Source organism: Erithacus rubecula (genome assembly GCF_903797595.1).
Source record: "Erithacus rubecula genome assembly, chromosome: 1".
In the NCBI taxonomy this organism is placed as follows: domain Eukaryota; kingdom Metazoa; phylum Chordata; class Aves; order Passeriformes; family Muscicapidae; genus Erithacus; species Erithacus rubecula.
Genome location: NC_136658.1, coordinates 31552928 through 31574382, shown reverse-complemented (window position 1 = coordinate 31574382; position 21455 = coordinate 31552928). Strand labels below are relative to the sequence as shown.

At 41.2% G+C, this 21455-nt stretch overlaps 1 long non-coding RNA gene across 1 annotated transcript; it reads left to right on the top strand.

Annotated features, from left to right (window-relative positions):
- Positions 1-104: 104 nt before the first annotated feature.
- Positions 105-19520, top strand: LOC306801190. The gene is made up of 3 exons (XR_013774008.1): positions 105-1115; positions 17272-17401; positions 19113-19520. It is a non-coding gene; the product is annotated as an uncharacterized lncRNA (long non-coding RNA).
- The last annotated feature ends 1935 nt before the right edge of the window (positions 19521-21455 follow it).

The following is a 21455-nucleotide window of genomic DNA, read 5'->3' as shown; positions in this document are numbered from 1 at the left end:
GGCCGGGGACAGGGACACGCACTGGGCGCCGCAGGAAAATGGCGGCGGCCGAGCTCCTCCTCGGGCCTTGCCGGGCCTCTCCCGCGTCACGTGACCGCCCGGCGCCCCGCCCGCGTGACACGCGCCGCCCCCTCAGCGCCGGGGGTGAGGGCAGGGGGCGGGAGCCGCTCCTCAGGCCGGGGCCGCTTCTCCCGCGATCCCTGACCCGGGAACGGCCTCTGCTGCCCCGGGAACAGCCTCTGCTGCCCCGGGAACAGCCTTCCCTGCCCCGGGGCGCCCTTCCCCATGGCCAGACCCCCTCCTCTGGGCAGGCCCCCCTCAGGAGATTCGGTGAGCCCCTATTGGGGTTCAGCGCCGGGTAAAGTCTCCGTGGAGCGAGTGACGGGTGTCTCCGCCCCTGAGGAAGTAGTTTTGTATTTCTCAGCCTGCAAAGTTTTTGTGGAAGCTCCTTTGGCGTCACCTTAGGCTAGGGAAAACTCAAAGGGAAAAAAATCTGTTCTTCGGCAGTGAGGGGGTCGGAGCCGGCTGGTTGCTGCTGTCGGGCTTCTCTTCAGAGTTATTTTGTTTGAAAGCTCGCCAAAAAATTTCTCGAACGTACATCACGGCCAGCACAAAAGCAGTGGTGGTTTGCAGGTCTTTCATGATTAGCCTCCCACTGTTCTGCTAGTCAGCTAATGCTTCTTGCACTTGCTGAGTGGCTCTGTCCTTGGCAGCCTGGGACTTTGTACGAAGTTACTTGGTTTCTGTTCTTAAAAATTAGACACTGTTCCTTCAAGGTGCCTTCTCCCAGCCGGGCACCTGCAGCTGTAAGCCGTGTCCAGTGACAGACAGTGAGGAGCAGCTATTTGGCCCATGGCCGAAGCGCCGTCCCAGCCTCCCAGCAATTCCATTACTCCTTGCAGCAGGGCTCTTCCCTGCTCCCAAACACGCAGCAGTGAATAACACAGCAAAACCACAGGATTCCAGCTGACAAAGTTCTTCCTCTCCCAGAAGTGCCTCCTGAGGAGCTGTCCTGTAAGTGTCCCCCATCCACGAAGCCACTGAAATGTTTATTGGGCAACTTAAAGAGAAGCAGTACACAAATGATACTCAGCTCTGTCTGCTTGACAGGATGTGTAAGTAGGATTATCTGTTTATAATGCTCAAGGAAAATTGGTGTCAGAGGAAGAATGCCTGGTGAAAGCTGAACCCAAATAAAGCCATTTGTGTGTGTGTGTGTGTGTAAAGAAGGCTTGCAACATGTAGAACTTGCTTTCTTCATAATGCCAAGCTCTTTGAGGATACTTTTGTATTTGCATTTCTTGGCTCCTTCTGATCTGCTTTAGGAGTCCCAAATATCCATGCTGGGGAAATAAACCACTGATGTATATAGCAGCAGACTCTGGCATAAGACAGCTTTAATATAAAGCTTCACACTTTGAAAACACAGAGGCTGCTATAGGCTATTGATACAGCAGCACACATTGATTTTTTTTATGCTAACTTCAGCTAGGACCTGGATTTCAACACCCTAATTCAGGCTGCTGTTTGGAGAAATTCCATGGAATTGGCCTGAGTAAATTAAGCTCCTTCAGTTCTTCTTTGATGATGCCCACCACTTTGTCCAGGAACAGTGAAACTATCCAAACAGAGGAAGCTTGTGACTCTAGGAGTTACTGAGACCAGATTTGGACAAAATATCTCATTCCTAAGGGAACAAAAAGTGACCTCGATCTTAGAGGTCCAAAACCAAAAATAAATTTTGCCTTTTTTACAGTTCTTCTTGCTTTCAGAAAGCTCACAGTTTTACTCCACAGTTAAAAATTCTGCTTGTAATGCTTGTTCATAAGCGGAAATGGGCAAGAGAAGTGACAGCAAAATATATTTTGATAATTGATTGTTGCTTTTTAATTGCTTGGGAAACACTTGATGCTATTACAGCAAGAAGCTTGAAGCACTATGATAGATAATATCTGAGCACCTCCCAAAGATTTGGAAATTGAAATCAAAATATTATCTCTTTTCCTTTCTAACCTGAAAAAAACAAGTTCGATTAGTTTATAACTCATTTGTTTTTGTTTGTGTGCCTGGGTGTGCTTGAGAATGAAAGGAGAAAGCAGTACATATCTAAAGAGAAATTACTGCAGAGATAGGAGTCCTATATTTAGTGAAGCAGCAAACCTAAACAACATTCTTTTCTCTTGTGAAAAGTTCTTCCAGAATCTGGATCTAGCTCCTGTGAAAATGCTGTATCTTGCATTCACAAGCTCCCCAAAACTGACAGTATTTTGCTGGTATTCAGTTATCCTGGAAGGACAAACAAGCTAAGAGATCTGTTTCTTCCCATGTGTGTTGTATAGTAATGAAAACTTAGCCTCAGCATGACCTCTGTAATTTATTGTGTATATAATTTTCTGGCAACAGTGTCATTTCCACTCTGTGAGGTGCTGGTCACACTGTAATGCCTGCAGTCCTACAGGGTGATTTGGTGTTCCCAGTGCTGCTGGCATACATGCCCTTCCTCCTTGCTTCGTGCTAGTGTACACTATTAGGAGAGCCATGGATTGGGGGCACTATTAATCAGCTTCAGATCTAAGCCAGGTGTTGTGGCAGAATTTCAGGTCTATTAGAAATCAGCCCATCTGAAGCCAAAACTAATGAGCAACAAAGCTGAACATGGGCTGATAAACTGTTGCATACTCATTACCAAGGATTTGAGGCCATATCTGCTAACAGCAACAAAAAAACCCCATAATTTGGGAAGCTAAGGGGGCTAGTGAAATGAAATTGAAGAGAGGGAATAAGTTTGAAATAGGGAGCAGCTGAAGAGTGATAGGGCAAGGAGGCAATGGGGAGGAAAAGCAAAGGCAGCAAAACCACCTGTGTAAGGTTGGGAAATGCCCTATCAGTGTTGTAGAAATGATTTGGAAACAAGTTACCATCCAGATGTTTCACATGACCCATTTAAAAGATCACTGTAGTTTCATTTGCTCTTAAGGGTTATAGTATTTTCCCCAGCTTTTCAGGGAAGGTGATTTTGATGTCAGCCCCAGGAATTCAACATCCATTAGAGTAGACATAAGATGCAGAATAGACTGTAGGAAGTAGAAAACACCAGCTTCCCAAATGTAGCCCTCTATGACATTTGTCCATGTCTATGGCCACTATATGGCCCATTTATTGTGCACCTCTGGCAACAGAGAACTCCAGAGCAGCTTCACTGCTAGAACCAGGCCACTTGGACAATAATGAACTTTTTTCAGCAATGCCTATGAAAAGATAAAGAAAATTAAACTGGAACAAAGAAAAATTATGGTTAAAAGAACACTTAAAAATTAAGTAGTCCAGGAGTGTGGTTCTTATTACTCATTCATGCTTCCAACAAGACCAGAAGTCAGCAGAGGTAGTAGGCAAGGCGGCCACATTGGTTGGATAGGGGGAAAGGAGGCAACAGTCTGGAATATTTCAAAATAGTCATGAAACACAGTGGAGTTAGGATATTTTGAAAGTTATATACCTCTGCATTAGTCCAAATGTGCTTGTTCATAGGTTTTCCTTTGGTTTCACTTGTATCCAGTTTCTGATCCTTCTTACTTTTAGTACTCATCTCCTTCCTTTGCTAATGATCATTATTTCATGTTCATGCCTGTTTCAAATACATTACCCTTGTCCATTCAAATATCCACCCTGAATCTATCGAGAATTTTCCTGCTGAAACAGGGACATTCAGCTCTTGCTCTGCAATCCTCTTATATCACCTCTATTTCTTTAAGCTCCACACTGTCCTCACATCTATTCCAAATCTATCAATCCTCAAATCTGTTCCAACTCATTCCTTGCAAAGACAGCTTCCTCAAGTCTATAGTGAATCAGAGATCTCTGTTCCGATTCTTTTCCCTCTTTCTGGAAATAGTGACAGCTTTCATGTTTCTTTTATTTCTTTTGCATTTCCTCTTTTGTGCATCTCTCTGTAAGGCAAATATCCAACCTTCATCATATACAGTATTCTAAGCTTTGCAGCTTATGTCACCTTCTCGTGCAGCTCCAGTTATCTAGTAGTCAATGTCCCTTGCACTGCCTTTCCCTGAAAAGAAGCTGACTTTGTCAACAAAGAAAGCAGCTGTCCAAAAGCTAATGTAATTTTGACATGAAAAAAGCACGTAGGAAGGGACTAAAGTAAGTCAGTACCCTTGCACAGGAAGGCAGCAATCAGAACTAGTTTTACAGTGTTCACTTTGGAGCAGCATATCTGGGTAGGAGCTCCCATGCCTCATGAGAGTATCTAAGTAGAGGTGGAAAACAAATATGATGCTTCTGAATCCTCTTGTGTGTTCTAACACCTTTCTCTCCTTGTCCTGACATGAAACTCGCACCCTGCAAGATTGATCATGTCATTAATCTATAAGCAGGATTCCTAGCTGGCTGACAAATGCACATAGTAAATGTCTTTGAATGTGAGAGAGAAAGGAAACAAGCTCCCTTACATTTTGTTCACACTTCCCAGTGGATGTGTTAAACATTGACACCTCTGAAGAGCAAGAGGCTTGCTGTCCTCTGCATCTGCTGTGCACTGCCCATCAGCAAACATTCTTAATGCACTCCTGCTGCTTCTCCTTCCTACTGTGGTTTTTGCACATCCTTTCTCAGCAGTGGGCACTCTCACAGTAACTCAGATAGTGAACAAGGAAAAGCAAGCCTTACAACACAGCCTCACCGGCATGGTAAGTCCACCTATACACTTCCCCAAAATTTCTGGAGACCATCTATCATGAAAGGAAAAAAAAATGTGGCCCCATCCCTGCTAGTGACACTTGTCCTCATCCCTTCCCCCTAGCTTGATGTTGAAAACCTAGGCCCTTGCTGCCAAGTGCTTCTCCCCGTCATTGCAGGCTGGCAGTGTTTGTGAGACTTGGCAGGAGACAGCATTTGATAAGAATCCTTCTCTGGGCACCTCTGAGAGGGCACTGTCATTCATTTCACTCCCCTGCCAGTTCACAAACACCAAGCCAGCAGGGCAAGTACAGGAGGAACTACATTCCTTTTGGGCTCCTGTAACTTGGAAGCAACTCCTATCATTTCCTTCAGTCACCTTTGAGCCAAAAGCAAGCAGAGTGCACTCCAGCTCCAAAGGAATATTTTTAAGAAAAGTTATAAGTAAACAAATAGGCAGGGTATCAATGGAACAGCCACTGCTGCCAAGCTAAAATTGGTACTTATGCTCACACTCTTGCACACATATACGTGCAGCAGAGCTTAATCAATTCCCTCATTAATGTTGAGGATCATGTGCTCATGCTCTGTGTCTGGGAAAGCTTTACACCCACATGAATTTTGATGTGGAGCTGAAACAAAAATGTTGATGCTGGCAATGCCAACTATAGAGAGTAAATAGCTGAGGCCTGCCAATGCTGACTTGAATGGGCTTCTCACCCAGAAGAAAACCTACATGTGAAAAGTATTCTCATGATCAGATCTATGCAGTAAAAGTAAATCCTGTTTTTTCTTCCTCAAGCAAATAAATTAATTTATGCCGATGAGTTGGTTTCAAGCCTTGTATGGGAAGGTTGCACTCCCTGGCCTTTATGTGAGATCTGAGTCTTGCCCACTGGAGTGAGTCAGGCTATCAGTGTTTGGCTCTGTGCTTCAGGGGTCAGTGACTGCATTTACATGTGGGCAGACTTCATGCTGATTAAATCAAACTACTGCATTGAAAAGAACATTAACTAAATGCCTCCTAACATTCTGATGGTGTATAAGCTATTCTGAAGCTTAAAATCCATAGAGGATTTGTCCTAATTCATTCCAGTACACACAAGTACATAAATGAAAATGCTTTCTGTTTAGTAAAATTGAGGAAATGCATAAAAAAAGAAATTAATGGGAATTTAAAATTGCTTTCTTTTTCAGGATCTGAGAAGAAAAGAGTTGTGAGTAATATTGAAATGAATGTTCTCACTTTCTCTGTCATCCTGTGTTTCCTAGTTTTATTTCTTAGAACTCAAAAAGCAATACTTTCTTAGTAGCAGTGGCACAGCAGGCTTGTCTTGATAATGTACTTCAGCCACGAGCCTTGTCTAGAAGTGATTGGATAATATGTTTTGCTTGTCTTCTCCACTGAAACCAGGGACAGATGCAGGCCAGATGTTAATATCAGGGACACAGCACTCCCTTCACAACTCTATGTCAGGCACACACCTTTGTGAGAGCTCAACAGCCTTGAGATCCCACAGTGGAAGGCCAAATGCAGGAGAATTCCTACTCACAGTCCTGACTCAGGCTGTGCTTTCTCTACAACCCCCCACTGCTTGTGGCTAGAGTTCAGGTGCCAGAGGGGGGATGAGATGGTATGCTGGGAACAAGGGAATTGCTAGCACCACAACAGTGGAATAGGAGAGGGGCTACAAGAAGGGTAAAATTTCCTTGGTAACCTCCCTATAAATCCATATCATTTTAAAGCTACAAGTGAATCTGGCAACAAACTTCTGTGACTTCAGATCATATGTCACCCACTGTGTTGAAAGCTGTTTGATGTGGATCTCTCCACTGGCAACTGGCTGCAGGCCAACAAACTCACTTTCTATGGATCACAAAACCACCACGGTTTTTACTGGTCACTTTTTTTCCTGAAGGCAGGAGTAAAGGGTAGTAGAGGATCTGTGCTTTTGATGCATCCACCTACCCGGTTCTTCTCTCTGGACCATTTCTGTGTGCTTTCAGTAATCAGTTAAGCCTGCCTTGCCTTTTATACAGCATCCCTTTTCAATGGAAGTCCAGACATGTTGGCAGTGCTTGCTACCAGAGGAGTAAAGAAGGAATAATGATCCAAAAGAAAGTATTATAGTCTCTCAAATTGCACTGGGATATTCTCAAGACAAACAGTAGCCCTGCATGTGTTGGTATTCACTTCTAATATTCTTCAAGAGAGCCTGTTCATTGCTAAAGACTTTGTGCATTGCAATAACAGCTGAAACCTAGGAAGAACTACAAAAACAAGATGCTGATGAACATTCTGGACCCTGTGTTTTTTAACCCTCACAACCGAAAAACCAGTGAATGATAAAGAGCAAAAAGGAATATCAGATGCATTGAACTTATCCAGATTAGATAACACAGTTGGAGGAAAGAAGATAAGTAGTTTGTGTAACATCTTGTTGACCTGAAAGATCAGATGCCTAAAAGAATATTTTACTAAGAGTGGTTGTAAAGAAAACAGCAGTGTGGGCAGGTAAAACCACAGATCAAATACTTTGCAGGTCCATATTTCATCACATAGCTGTATGCTTTCAGATGCCAAATTCTGTTCCTATTGGATCTATGGCAAAATTCCCACTGACTTCAAACAGAATAGGTTTTGTCCCTCTAAGCTAGGAGTATGGCCAGCAATACTAATGCAGTTAGAAATAAACTGTCTAGGTGAAGAGTAGGGAGTTGGTGCTGGAAATATAGTGCCTGCCTGATCTTAATCCTTTTATTTTCGAATGAACAAAACTCTTTTACTCTTAGAACATTATATCAATAGTTTTTTTTGGGGGGTTTTTTTTTTTTTTTTGGTTCACAATATTTTACAGTCCATTGGCTGAAGTGATTAGTGCTAATAAACTTTATTTAGTTAATAGTTTTTTTAGCAGCTAACCCAAGTTTTCAGAAGCATTAGAATCATTCTTTTCAAACTAGAACTTTTTGATATTGCAGCCAGTTTTGTTTAAGAAAGACTTTTAAACCTCACTGGTATTCTCTTTTTTTTACCTCCTCCTCTGTTCCATGATATTCCCTTTAATGAAGTTTATCCAAATCTATATTCTTAAACTTTATCCTGAAAGTGAATTTGATAAATCTCTGTAATTGATTGACAGCTCTCAGCATTATAGCAGGTTTCTGTGCATGGTTTTAAAAAATGAATAGTATAAAATGAACTACAGACCTTTTTTTGCATTAAAGGAATTTTGCATCCAAACAAGTAAAATTGCCAGCAGTGTATTTGTAGTATTTTAAAATCAGATAAAAATAGGATTGCTGAATTCTTTAATTAACATAGCTGAAAGTTAGCCAAATCAGCTTCGGACACAGCAGGAGACGTACAGTTTGTCCTGATTTTGTGGGGAATGAAAAAATGTAATACTTGGCACATGAACTAACTGTGCTAACTTAAAATGTTACCAGAACATATTCAACTAAATCAAATATGGTGGTTTACCAGGGATTAGCCCACATATTTTAACAGAACAAAAAAGCACAATTTTAAAGTTGTGGACTACTGAAAGGAAGAAAATCTAGAGAAAGCGATTATCAGTGACATAAACACTTTGAAGAAAACTACTTATGTATTGAAATCAGTGAGGTCCTTTGGCCAAACTCTGGTGTTCTTACTAATAGAGAGTAACATAATCCCCTAGGAACAGTCCTGTTCATTTGGGAATCTGGTCTTTTTTGGCAAATGAAATTTCAAGGTGTTTCAAATGGAGAGAACATTTTCCATTGTCAAGATGTTAAAACCCATCACTTTTTAATTTCTATGTGCCCATTTGTGTAAAAAGGGTTTTGATGAGGCTAGAGGTATAATATTATGATGGGGATAAATTCTTTATTAAACAGAAACAAACATGAACCGAGTAAGCATCTTTAGTGCTTACAAAATCTAGACTAGATGTAGTACCTGCCTGTGTATGATGGAACTTCAGTGTCTTACTAAGCAGATACTTTCCTGTAGAAATTTTAGGGCAGAATTATCTCATTCTCAGATGTGCATCCTTAAGCAAAGAAACTTTCATGAAAAACTTATGAAAAGCCCAAATAGAAAACATCTGATGAAATCAGATGAGGCTTTCAAAACAGTCCTGTTACAGAAAGGTAAAGCTGATTTTTCCTGAGACAATGAGGACTGAATCTAGAGAAATTCCTTGAGGAAGGACATTGCTACCCTTCCTGCAAAGATTTAATAAGGTGAGGGGGATATTCATTAAATTAGTTCATGTAGCAGCTGCTCTCCCCATTCACTTTTCCATAGACAGCCCAGCTCAACTTGGAAGTAACACCAGCCCCTGTATGAGAGGGCTGTGCAGACATCTACCAAACTTACTTCTAGTGGCCTTTTCTGTCTTTAGAATTTTTTTTTTTTTTTTTTCTTCAAGAATTTTATTATGAAGACTGTCTCATTCCCAGATATAACATTTCAAGATTTTGGAAGAAACAGCTACCTGCAGAACTTCTCTAAATTTCCACATCCCTTGGTGTTTCTCTAATCCAGATTTTTTTTTTCCTCAAAAGGACAGCTTATCTTTTCAGAGGACTGAGTTTCCCTTGCATGGATGGTTTGTCTGTTGAAAACCTTTCCTTCAGAAACCACAGTATAACATGAGCACCCTTAAGCAATAGTGCCCAAAGCTGGGGTCTGAAGGGGAACTTGCAATGGAAAGAGAAGTTACTCAAAAGCCAACTGGACTGCACCTTACTCTTTTACCAGCTTCCATCTTTCAGATGTCTGTGATGTATTCAATAGTCACGGTGGGTGAGGGTTATAATAACTCATCCGTTTTACAGACAATGAACACCAAGACAGGAGGCACAAAGGCAGAAAGGCCCTGCAGATTACAGGGTGAGGCAGAAATCTTGGATTTCCTCAAGTCAGGGCCACTGATTCACTTTGCAGCACACTGTGAAGAGCTGTGACCTCTTTAGGTGAGACACGATTTTTGGGCATCATTCCTCAAAGTTCCTCAGATCTCTTCTACACCAAACCCATATTCCTTTGGTGGGGGAGGTAGGATGACTCAGTCACTCCACAGGCTCTCTGTCACTTCTCATACATACTCTTAAGAAAAGCAGAATGCATCCATGTTGTTTGGTAAACAAAGGGATGTGTGGGAGCATTTGTCTCCTTAGAGACTTTGCATGGGTAGAGGAAGCAGAGCTGAAAACAAAGACCAAATTTCCAGTGCTCTTGCAAAAACATCTGGCCAGCACTGTCTCTTAAAAAAACAGACTGGAGGAATGTAAACATATGTTTGGCCTGCAAAGGAGTCGTTACATAAATGTTAATTATGAAGAGGATTTCCCATGAGTACAGGGGCTTTTGACAGAACTTTGATTCCGTGCAGGACACAAGTCCCAGGAGTCACATGCTCTGCCTTAGTGCTGACACTTCCCTGAGCCCTAAGAAGCAGCAAGGGCATTTGCTGTAGCACAGGAACAGAACAATCTTTGATGGTTATTAGTGAAGTTTGCGCAGCATCATGTTGAAGCAACTCTTTGTAATTAAACAGTTCCACTGATCAGAACACATGAATATCTAGCTGTGATCCCAAAATGGTGAGGCAGCTTCCCCAGGTCACTTAAAGAAGATAGCTGAGCATTATCCTATCATTTGGCATAACAGGGGCTGTGGAGCCATTACATTTTTGCTATTATGAGACTGAGATTCTTCTCTTTGCTTTCAACATTTTGAGCTGTTACGATGTGACTTTCATGCCTTTTTCCTCCCCAGTCGGGAGGTTTTCAAGTTCAATTGACCTTTCCAAAGGGATGCTGAGATTCTCACATGGCTAACATGACTCCAGGCTCCCACAAAGATCACAAGAACCTTAGGCTTTCTTTGCTGTGAAGAATGCCATTTAGCAAAGGGAGTGACTCACCACGTCCAAAGTGAAGCCTGCCTTCAAACAATTGGGGTGAAGGCACCAGAGGACCAGTTTAATACTCACCCTGTTTGCATTGCTTAAACAGATACCATGTGCCTCCTCTTCTTCTCCTACTATGGCCACCCCTTCCTCCTGCACCACCCTTGTTTTTGCAGTCCTTGTGCTCCTGGGTGATGAATCTGACCAGGGAACTTACCTGACTGAAAAACATGGCTGATGTTTATCCAGCATTTTTTGAAGTGCTACTTTTTCAGTTGGATCAGAGTTCCCTGATCCAATTTGTGATGTGACTCCACAGTTTGTCAGCAGAGTAAAGGTAATGAGAGGTGGGAATGTTCAAACAAGAGTGGGAGTTCAGGGATATGAAAACCATATCACCACCAGGTATTTGGTGTCCAGTGACTGAATACTGAACCATGCTTTGAGACTGGTACTTTGTCAGCCTCGCCTGTTAAACTCTTACTGCATGTGGTGCTCTATAAATAATGTCTTTTGAAGCTATAGAAAGCCTTTTTAAAAAGAGAAACACAGTCACTGAATTTCCACTATGATTTATCTGCCAGCCCCTCCTCCCTCCCCAGTGGCTGAACATCTCACTTATATATTTCACAAATGTGAAACAGAATACTCCCCTCCATTCTTAAATGAAATTATGAGAATTCAGCCTTTTAAAATGACTAAGAAAGGCAGCAGGACTTCTCAAGAAGAAAGAGAGAGATCTAGATCTAAGGCTTTAGGGAGTTTCAAACAGTGAGAAAGACTTGAAACATTTTAAAGCCAGGTATCCTAAGCAAGCTTTTTGTTGAATGTTTTATATATCAGAATTTCTGACTGTATTCAAGGGGCTGCATAGGAATTTTATACTGGCAATGGAGAGAGGTTGTAGTCAAAATGTTCATTTACACTTTGACTTAGTTTTAAGCAGTAAAATATGAGTTACAATTCTGAAGATGACACAATTTGAATTATATTTATTTGCAGTAAAAACCTGCCTCTGAAAGAGGAAATAATGGTTTGTTCATAACATTGGCTCTGAAATATACTCAACAGTGTCAGAGGGCCAGCTTTTCCAAGAAGATGATTCTGTGAGTGCCATTGGTAGCCAAAGAGCAGGTGATATATTATGTATCCTTGATCTACGGCTTCTAGCTACATTACCTGTTCTCCTAGTGATGTAATAACAAGGAGTCAAACTGTCAGCTGTATTTAATATTGACTCACAAGCCTTTGTGACAGGGAAGCATGATTTCCTGATGTCTTTGACACCCAGGAGAGAAGGATGGCTGAGACACCTATAAATCTCAAAGTCCTGTTTCAGACATAACAGACTGAAAGAGAGAATATTATGACAACGTAGCATTTACATGGTCAAAGTACTACAGTTGTAATACCATCTCAAATACCCTCATAAAGCTAAGGAGTAAACACTATTATCTCCATAAAGAAGCTTGCCAAAGGTGATATGCCTTGGAATTTATTTTAAGTAAGTCTAAGCTCTTCATTTTCCCTCTAGAAACTAGCAAGGCATTGAGAAGCAAACTTGTAGCAGAAGTAAGCATAGATATTAGGTCTTGCTGGGATTCAAGCCCATGCCACCTCACAACTATCAGAATTTCCTGTCTGAGAGCTGGGAGCTCTACTAAAAGCTGGGTTTTATTAAGTTGTGTCTGGACAATGAACCAGTTGTCTGAAATTTATCTCCTGCAAACTGTCCTTCATTTGATGTGTCCCTGAAAAGAAGTAATCCTTGTTTCCACTTCTGATGATAAAGCACAAGTTGAAACAAGCAGTTTTTCACTTGAATACCAACCAGCTATTATTATACAATTTGTTATCAGATCAAAGCAAACATGACCTTAGCCCTTGGACAGTACATCATAGTGCCATACCTTTCACATGGAAAGGAGAAGGAAGGGGGAGGAGAATACATATCCTGCTTTGCTGTCCAGATGTGACTGCAGGTACTCTAAACCATAATTATGGAAATGAATATGCTCTTTGACTTTCATACTGATGGGGTGTCTCCCCTCCTCAGTCTATTTCTGGGTGCAATAAATATTGCTCTCCATGTAGCACAAAAGCAACTGATCCACAGCCTTGCTGTCTAATGACTCAAAAATGTGAGGACAGATAGAAGCCATACCCATTTCTGAAGTCACTTGCTCAGCAAATCAGTACAGGTCGATGCAGCCTTTATACCTTAGCAATAGTCCTTGCTGCACCTGGGGAATCATGTTGTGACAGGTGCCCTTCCCTCAACCTGTCCCTTTCTGTGCCTTGTGAGACACAGACAGACCAGAGTTCAAACTTGCCACCTGTAGGAAGCTTTGCCAAGAACAGAGGATACTTAGCCAAGTTGATATCTCTGTTGTTAGCATTTATAATTCTTTGCATTTTACATTAAAGCCCAGCTTCTGGAATTTAGTGGTTATGTGAGAAATTCAACTATTGTTTATTTCTTTGGAAAATTTCTAGCTTTCAGGTTTGCAAAGAAAGGAATTCTGAATTCAGGGCCCAGAGGTTAGGAGGAAGGGGAGCCCCTCTCCATAATTGCTATCTATAGGAAATGGTGAGATTTTTAAGCAAATTTCATGGTAATGAAATATGAGTCATGTTGTTTTAAGATCTGGGCTTCTGATAATGCCTCTTTTATTGTCATTTGCATAGTCCCACAGACTCTCACATCTGGTCATAGACCCAGTGCACAGTTTGTGTTGTTTAATAGTAGTACAACAGGTTTCCTGATACCTGCTTACATCTCAAAATCGTGTCAGGTAGGCACTGCTTGCACCTCCACAATTAGTTATTTTCCTTCCAAGGAAAGCAAGAGCTTCAGGCCAATGTGGATGGCACATCTCACAGGTGGTGGCTTTTCCCCACTTTTCTCAATACAGCATTCTCATCAGCATTGAAAGTGAGCTCAGTACACAGCACTCTTATTCTTAAAATTATTCTTGCTGAAAGGCTTCAGCTCAGCATCACTTGGGCTCTAAAGGTGATCCCTTTTTCACATGCTGTTCACAATTTTTGTTACAGTGTTTTGAGCAATTACAGTACACTATAGACTAATTTATCCCTCTCAATCCCCCTCAGAGCTATGCAGTGACAGTGAAAGCAAGACATGGAGATTAAAGGCAGTACTCTCTCCTTTGTTTTTGTTCTTGGAAAAGAGCCAAATTTGTTCAATTCTGGCTGAAGGTAAGGGAGGAAAGATGTGAACGGTCTGGGACAAACTCCACCCGTTCCTTGAAGCCAATTAGAAGCAGCTCTGCCACAACCTTTGGAGATCAGGTCTCTGGGAGGTCCCAGAGATGACAAAAAGAGGTAAGAGGGAGCTTTGTGATGATATAAATTTTCCATCAGTCTGAGTTGAAGATTGCAGTTTGTCAGTGCAGAGACAGAGGGTTTATAAGGAGTCTGTATTTACAAGAGCAGTGAGATGGCTGTGAGAAGTGGCAGGGTTTCAAGTTCACTGAACTGAAGTGGACTTTGAGAGGAGGGACTGCTGTTAAGGGATTGGGAACAAACACCATGAAAAGCAGAGTGGTGGAAGGTTTGCTGTGATACCAGTGAGCCCTCCCTGCTCTTGCTGCAGCTGAATTGTTCCTGGCTTGCAGAGGCAAAGGCCAATCCATTAGGAAAGAGAAAATTGCACTGATTAAATCAAACAGAATTTGGAATGTAATTGCAAAGGCTGTAGCTCCCAGTGAACAATATATGCTATCTAAGTATGGTAGGGGCCAAAACAGGGCCTCTAACTTATATCCTAGTGGGAATGTCAGAGTGAGAGAGAGGTATTGGCTCCATCCACTTAGGACAATGCATTCCTTGTGGGACCTGGATAGGATTCCCCAAGAGAATCACAAATTTTATGTTAGATGAAGAACTCCTGTGCTTAAAAAAAGTGTCTAACTGGTACATAACAGAAAGTCTGTGTTCTTGCACTTAAATTTATGCCACAAACTGGTCGTCCTCTATCCAGTTGACTAAGGGCTCAAAATTCTGGCAGAGGAAGCAGATGCCTGTATACATCATCTATTTAAGACTCAGTTGACCTACCACTGTCATTCCAGAAGAGCAGAGAGAAATACATGATTCTTCTGAACTCTGTAATTCTGTAACTTTGTTTGGGATTTAGAAAACAGGGTGATAGATATCTTCTAAATGTCAATGACAAGATAGATAGGTGTTCCTTCCTTAACCTACCATTTTCTTTTAAAGTGCCACTGTCTGTTTACTGCCTCTTCTTGTTTCTTGTGTTCACACTTCAGAAATAATACCTGCTGGCATATACAGCACAAACAGCCCTGATCCCAGCCATGACTTCTCAGCACTCCCAGTAATGGTTGAAAGCTCTGTTGAAAACAGATGCAAAGATAGTCCAGTCATCAATCATGTAGCTTGTGCCTTCACTCCCTATATCCAGGAGAGTCATTAGTCTGAATGTTCTGTGTTGAGTATGATATTTCTTCCTCTCTTCCTGTTTTCTCCACTGATTTTATTTAGCCTGGTATCCAGTCTTTCAGTTTATATTCTGATCTAATATCTCTGATCACTGTGGACGAAAAGTGGAAAAATCCCACTCGGGCAGTGCATTTTTTTACATTAAGTGTGGTGAGACACTGGAACAGGTTGTCCAGAGGGGTTGTGAATACCCCATCCCTGGAAGTGTTCAAGGCCAGGTTGGACAGGGTTTTTAGCAACCTGATCTAGTGGGAGATGTCCCTACCCTTGGCAGGGGGTTTGGACTAGAGGTTCTTCAAAAGTCCCTTCCAGCACAAACCATTTTATTATTCTATGGTTCTAATATAGGAATACGTTCACAGAGCAGCTCATAAGCAGAATTATGCCTTTTCTTCAAGATGTGTTCTATCACACATTTAGATAAGGCTTATCAGTCCATGTTCCCTCTTTTTACTCACATAGAATTTCTTTCTGCAGCTTCACTTTTCCCCTCACCTTTTTATTTACCTTTGTCTCCACCACAATGTTAGACCTCCTCACCTACCTCCTTCTGGCCTCTGCCAAGCCAGTCAGTTGAGTTAAGAGGATTGAGCCTCACTGATCCCCAAATTTGTGAGGTTTATTTTCATTTGTCCTTCTGTCCCTGGACAGAACAGCACTGCTGTTCCAGTATCTTACCAGAGTGCTGGAAGTGCTAGGAGTCCTTTGCTCTTTCTCCTTCTGCAATTCCTTACTTTTAATTTTTTAACCATTTGTTACCATGTCTTTCTTTCTTTTCATCCAAAGTTCCCTCCAGCCCTTTGGCTTCTCATTTTCTCTTCCTTCTCTCTTTTTTCATCCCTTCTGAGTTTCAGAGTTGGACTAATCCCCATCCCTAAGACACAGGGACAAAAGGGACAGCAGCCAAACCATTAAATGAAGAGCCATCTCCTCTTGTTTGTTTCATGCCTGGCCTCTCCTAACTTCACCTAATGGGCCATGCTCTTGCAGGGACAGTGGCCTAAAGAGTTTGTTCGGTGTCACAGAAACTATAGGCAGGCTTTGGAAAGCTGTCAGGCCTTCTGTGATTTAGGCTGGATAGTCAGTGTTACTGAGAGCACAACAATATGAAGCTTTTGTGGAATGCAGGAAGGGGATAAAGACAATGCTCAAATAAAAATCAGAGGTGTGGATGACATGAAGATATTTTCTTTGTTTCTGCACTCCATTCACAGCTTCATTCTTCTCCACCTCTCTCCCCTTCACTGTCTGTCCAGTGCAGTGGGATGCTTCTGCTGACACAGATGGAACAGCGATGATGAAATGATAGTGGAATTTCCACCGCCTTATACAACTTTGCATGTAAATATGCAGAGATGCTTTCTCTGCATATTTAAATGCACAGCTCTTAAACCAAGGTACAGAGTCTCTTCACATCCCTTATACATGCATATATGCCCTCTTTTTCTGAGACAGACTTTTAGACAGCAAATTCTTGCTGCCTTGTGCTTGCTGTTTATGTCACATCAGTCATCCCAGTGGATTAGTGGCTGCAGTGCATCACTGGTATAGGGCAGCCAACATATTCTGGAGCAGCTGAGCAGCTGAGAGGAAGAGAATTTACTTTTACAGAATCATAGAGTCACTAAGGTGGGAAAAATCAATGAGTCCACCCATTAACCCATAACATCAAGCCCAATACTAAATGATGTCCACATCTACATGTCTTTTTAACCTTTTAGATATAAAAAAAATCCTAATATCCAATCTAAACCTGCCCTGGGACAGTTTGAGGCCATTTCCTCCTGACACTTGCTACCTGGGAGAAGGGACTCACCCCCACCTCACCACAACCTCTTTTCAGTTGTAGAGAGTGATAAGGTTTCCTTTATGGTATTTTTTACATACAGTGCTCCATGTGAAACAGCTATGTAGCTATAATGGGCCAGTCTTATGCCATTTACAGAGCAGTTTAAACAAAAGCTTGCCAACCTAAAACACTTAATTCTGGCTGCAGTTAAATTTGATATCTACCTGCAGTCACTGTTGGAATCCTATGGCTTTTCCAGTGACTGCTAATGACTGATGGGGTGCCCAAAATGAGCTATTCCCTGGGTCGTATAACCCACACACTCCTATTGATCTTGTTAATGTAGATTTTGGTGAGTGCAGTTGAACATGCTGCCCTGAAAAATGTTTTGGTTTTTTTTTTCAGTGGATGCTAATCCTGAGCTACCAAAAAACCCACAGGTACAGGAAAGGCAGATTATGTTCTGCAAATCATACACTGGGATCTAGCCAAGTACAAAAAAAACTAAACAAGAGCTGCAGCCAGGCCTTTGAATGTAAAACAGTGTGAAACATTTGCTTCTGTTAAAAATATTCCAAGTGCTTTTTTTGTGTGTCACTCTTCCTGCAAAATCATTTGCCTCTATGGCTTTCCCCCCCAAACTTTGGACACAAAATCCACACTCTGGATGGCTGCCAAAATAGTGAAGCAGCTTCTCTTAGGTCACTTAAAGAGGACATCTGAGCATTATCAATTGGATTTTTTTTGTGCAGTGAGGGGAATATAAGATTTTTCTGCTTCCCCAATGCTACAGCCTCTTGCAGTACTTCAAGCAGACTGTGTTTTCATAGCATGTTTTCAGAATGGACTGCATTATGAGCTGGCCAGAAAACTAAAGCCAAGCTGGTTATCTCATACAGCTTGCAACATTGCTGAGAAGCCAGTTCCCTTGTGGCTAAGATTTTCCAAAGATATGGATTACTTGAATGCACTGACATCTTTAATATCTGAGTGGCCTCCACAAAATATCTCAGAAAGTCTGTTTTTGGAAAACAATGTACTCCTCTTCTGTGAAATTGAGCCTTTCTCAGTTGTCACAAGGTAAATAGGAAGTAACAAAAATCATAGACACTTAAAAATCTTGGCTAAGTTATTCTTTGACCTTATAGTTATTATGTAAGTATTAAAAGACCCTGAAAACTTGTTTGAATTATTAGAATCTACCAGTATTAATCCTGAAGCCTCCTCAGACCTGTCTTATTTAGATGTGAATTTAAGCAGGCAAATAAGAACCTCATTAATATGGAAATTGGGAGCACTTCAGCAGAATTATCAGCACTGGCTTTAGCTTATTTCTTGAGGTAAACATGAGTAGTATCTTCCCTCTCCCATTAACTTTCTAGCTCCTCAATAAAACATTCTAGAGAATTAGATTCTTCTCTGCTGGTTTGAACAGGAAACATTTAGTGCTGGTGAATAGTAAGTATTTTCCATATGCAAATTTGCTCATTTTCTGCCCTTTACTTCATGTTAAGGGAAAGGGTCATTTATTCTGCTTAAAGCTTTCTCTAAGAGCCATTCAAATTAACAAGATGCTAAGTGTTTTACTGAGGAGGGTCTATAATTTCCTCAGCTGGTACAGCTGGAAAATCAACATTTATTTATTCTCTGCTCAGAAATTACTGGGACAGAGACATGCATTTGCTATGTAAAATACATTGTTAGTTTCTCAGCATGTATCATGACGCTGGGTCAAAGTTAAGAAGGTTAATGAAATATTTAAAATGAATTTTTGCATAGCATTTTTTTAGTACTGGATAAACCACAAAGCTAAGAGCATGTTTATGTAAGGTATTTAAGCAGGTGTTTTCATCCTATAGAATGTATAGAGGCTATTATCAAGATGTTCTTACACCACTTGAATGAGATTAAGCACTTTTATAAATACTCTTTAAAGGCAAATTTAAAATTTGCTTCTAAGGTTGTATTGCTGTAGTAATGAGTAGCAGAGCTGATGTCTCCTTGATCTTTTTGATGTTTGCTTTGATTTATATTATTTTTGAGGTCAAACTGGCTGTAGTTGCTTTTGGGCTTGCGATTTTTTGGAGGAGATGCACCTGTGTCACCCCTGTCAGTCCAAAATTCAGTGGAGCTCAAGAGCTCTGAGTATGTTGAGTACAACAAAGCCACTATTTTTGACTAGGTGCCCTGGTCCAAGATATCCAGGCCAAGGCATTGTGTAATGTTGACATTTGTCTACCTTGCAGAACTCCTCGAGCAATGGAATTTCTTGAATGTCATCAAAAGAAGCCAGACCCAGATGTGGACTGCTCCTGCTTGATATGCCAGGAGTGAAGTTAGCTTTCTGTAGTTTCCCATGCTGTGTTAAGAGAAGGATTAAAAACTAAGGCATTTGAACACTGTGAAATTACCCACAAATAAAGTAGTGGATATTTTTAAAAAGGCTCTTTGCAAATAAGCAAATAAACAAAATAAAGTCACTGGTTTGACACAGCCAGGGCTTGAAAAGAACATACCAAGATCAAATAGCAGCTGTACCTGCTGGAGCTGTAACCAAAACAATGTGGTCCACTTCTACTTCACAAACATTTTTTGGTTGATAAGAATGCTCTTAAGCCTTTTTAGCTGTGTGGTAGATACAAGATTTCTCCAAAGTGGCTTCACAAGAGCAGGCTGCACTGATGGATCACGACACTGATGGATGTGACAGTTTGACTTTTTTCTAAGCAGTGGTTTTGGCACCTGCTGATCAGGTATAGAAGCACAGAATCACATAATGGGTGAGAAGGGACCTTTGAAGATCATCTCATTCCAACCTACTTGCCATAAGCAGGGACATCTTCTTGCCCTTCCTTCCAGCTTCCAGCCTCATCCAGCCTGCCCTTGAAAGTTTCTAGGGATGGGGAATCTACCACTTCTCTCTGCTAGTGTCTTACTACCCTCACAGTAAATAATTTCTTCCTAATGTCTAATCTAAACCTGCCCTCCTTCAGAAACTCCATTTCTTCTTTTGCTGCACTTCCTGCCTTTGTCAACAGTCTCAATCTTTCTTGTAAGCCCCCTTTTTCTAGAAGGCTGCAATGACTCTGTTTGAAGACTTATCTTCTCCAGGCTGAAAAACCTCTTCCTCACAGGAGATGTAATCCAGCCTTCTGATCACATTTGTGGCCCTTCTCTTGACCTACTCTAACAGGTCTGTGCCTTTCCTCCACTGATGACTCCAGGGCTAGATGCAATACTCCAGGTGTGGAGTATAGATATGGTGGCCATCACTGCAAGTCAACACAGTCTGAAAAAAAACTTGTGAGTCTAGATATCTGTTTTATTTCTATTCTGCATTTAGAGCCAGAAGCTGCCATCTTCAGTGAACTCATCATTAGCAGGATGAGAATGATACAGGACAAGTTTCTGACCCTGTTTCTGCATGGTAAAGTTGAAGTAATTCTGACTCTTGGGATGTTTTGCCATGGGTGAGCACTTTTGGGCATTGAACTGTTTTTTTTAGTTCTTTCACTGATGTCAACTGCAGCCAAGCATGGCCTCAGCTGGCTGGTTATTAGATAAAGAAGACAAGATTGCAGTTTGGAGGAATTTGACACACACACAACACCACTGATCTCACAGTGGTGCAGTGTAGAAAGATAAACTGTCATGGTTGTAACAGTACAGGAACCTGGCATCTGAGACAGAGATGGTTTAACTTGTGTATTTTTAGAGACTTCACAATCTATTTATTTGGGAATTTGTTTGATTGTTGTTTGTATTTTAAAAATCTTGAAATCAGCTTTCTCTTTTCTTGCAGCAGAGAATTTTTCAGCAGTTTCAGCAAAATAAATATAAGGCATGGAATCTTTAACAGATATGGTTTTCTTCGGGATATGTGTCAGAGATTTGAGTTAATGGGTAGCAACAATAGAAATAAATTAAAATTCTATCTTAAATGGTGGACAAAATTCTTTAAATATGTGTTAAGTCCCATTTTTTGTTTACTTTATGTAAGACTTATGCAAGTTTTCCAGTCTATTTTTCAAGATAAATGTATGCCAGACAAATCTGGTTTTAAAATCTTCTGCAGTTATCATGAAGAAGCAAATGATGACATCAGGCTTAAAAATCTCTGTCTAGATTATCAGTTGAGAAGCATCTTGCTGAAACCAAAATTTTGCCCACCAAGTTTGAGAATTTTGGTAATTTGTAATTGCAAATAACCCAGCCACGCTAGCTGGGGCTCTCAATACTTTTAGCATTATAACTGGATATGCACAACAAGTCAGAGTGTGCCTCAGTGAAACTGAATGACAGGAATCCACCAGCTTGAAAGAAGGATTGCATTACACATAAAAGGGAAAAACCTGTTCATTGTAAACGGTTTCATTTGTATCTCACAGCAAATTAGGTTCCTTCAACATCTCCTCAGGGGAGTGTGGCATCATGAAGCCTTTCATCAGGGGGCCCAGACTGGGCTCCACTTCAAACTTCTTCAGAAGAACAGAACAAACATCCTCCTTCCACTGAGCCGGATGTTTTTGAAAGGTAGAACAAGGTATCCTCTGTACCTCAAAGGGAGGAAGGATCACATAACACCAGGC